The 1643-nt window shown below is 42.2% G+C and overlaps 1 long non-coding RNA gene across 1 annotated transcript; it reads left to right on the top strand.

Annotated features, from left to right (window-relative positions):
* Positions 1-724: 724 nt before the first annotated feature.
* LOC130291570 (uncharacterized) lies at positions 725-1264 on the top strand. The gene is made up of 2 exons (XR_008847962.1): positions 725-925; positions 1011-1264. It is a non-coding gene; the product is annotated as an uncharacterized LOC130291570 (long non-coding RNA).
* Positions 1265-1643: the final 379 nt, after the last annotated feature.

The following is a 1643-nucleotide window of genomic DNA, read 5'->3' as shown; positions in this document are numbered from 1 at the left end:
GTGTCCCATCAGAGCTGTAGTCACTGAAGAAGTTCTGCAGTAATGATGGGTGAAACAACAACTCCCAGCATCCCCTTACCACTACTTAGGTCATACTGGGAGCTGTAGTTTTAAATGGTAAAAACTTCTTTAGCACTTTCCCATTCTGTGGCAATTGGTATATTTGTTAATTATTCTGACATGTGAACATGGCCTAAGAGTCTTAAACAAGGTTAGGACTGTATGATACATTTAATAATATTGTAAGTTCCGTAAGCAACACCTTGTTTTTTGGCCGCCAACACAAAATACTCTAATAGTGCCCCTCCCGAGACTAGACTCTGGATCCGCCCCTGATCAGACGTCCCAGCAGCCAGCGCTGCTCATTGGGAGAGATTTATCAAAACCTGTCCAGAGGAGAAGTTGATGAGTTGTCCATAACAACTAATCAGATCGCTTCTTTAATTTATTCATGGCCCTTTCAAAAATGAAAGAAGCGATCTGATTGGTTGCTATGGGCAACTCTGCAACTTTTTCTCTGGACAGGTCTTGATGAATCTCCCCCATTGAGGCTGCCGGAGCCGCAGTGATCTGTGTAAGAAACCTATGGGCCCAGGTTGTTAGGGCCACCAAATGATATTACAAATACTGAGTGTCTGGTTAGGAGAAACAAATATAATGTACCCACAGGGAGTAGCGCCATTTAATAAAAATTGCCAAAAATCCCTGAAATAAGTCATGCAGAATATGTTAAAAAGGTTTTTGGATTTTCAGCCAATCAGAAAGCAGCACTACTAGTTTTTTTTTTTTTTCAGCCAATCAGAAAGCAGCACTACTCAAATAGAACTCCCGTGAGGTCACACATGTGATGTCATAACCATTGTCATTGGTGAGGGGCCTAAACTGTAGGAACCTAGGAATACACATTCATACCCGCCTGTGACTGGTAAGTATCACATCTTTTTGTCCAGTTCCATGTGCATTTCTATAATAATCATGTAACTTATCTCTCTTTTCTTTTCCTTTCTTAGATGCACACCTTCCAGGCTGTGGGGCAGCACATACACTGACACTTTGCCCAAATTCTAGAGGTAACCTCCTTTAGTATGCCCAGAGGAAGGGCAGTACAGTAGCCATGGATTCCCTACAGGTTTCCTCCCCTCTGGAGGTTTTTCCTGTCCTGAGTTAGTTACTGTCCGCTCTTTGTGAGTGATGGAGGTTACATAAAATCCCTACACAAACATTTTTGTAAATAATAAATAAAGTTCCCTTTGTTTAAACTGTTCTTTGACTTGTTTGACTCATTTATTTTATTTGTGTGTGTGAAAAATAATGTTATCAAAATGTGGATGACAGAAGTGTCCAAAACTGCTGCCCGATCTGCCCCATGTGATGAGGGGAGAGGCGGCTGATGCTGGGGGGACAGTTGTCCAGGCAACCGTAGGGCACCCAGCAAGTTCTGATGTTTTATGCCCAGAAATGGTCGGCTACTCACTGTGTCAGAAGATTCTCATCCTAGATATGAAGACAATCAGGGATCAAAACCTGTGGAGAGGAAACGTTGACCAGTTGCCCATAGCAACCAATCAGATCACTTCTTCTATTTTTCAGAGGTCTGTGGCAATTGGTATATTTGATAATTATTCCGATATGTGAACATGGCC

This window comes from Hyla sarda, chromosome 9 (genome assembly GCF_029499605.1).
Source record: "Hyla sarda isolate aHylSar1 chromosome 9, aHylSar1.hap1, whole genome shotgun sequence".
In the NCBI taxonomy this organism is placed as follows: Eukaryota; Metazoa; Chordata; class Amphibia; order Anura; family Hylidae; genus Hyla; species Hyla sarda.
Note: the sequence above shows the minus strand (reverse complement) of the source record. Positions and strands in the feature narration are given on the sequence as shown.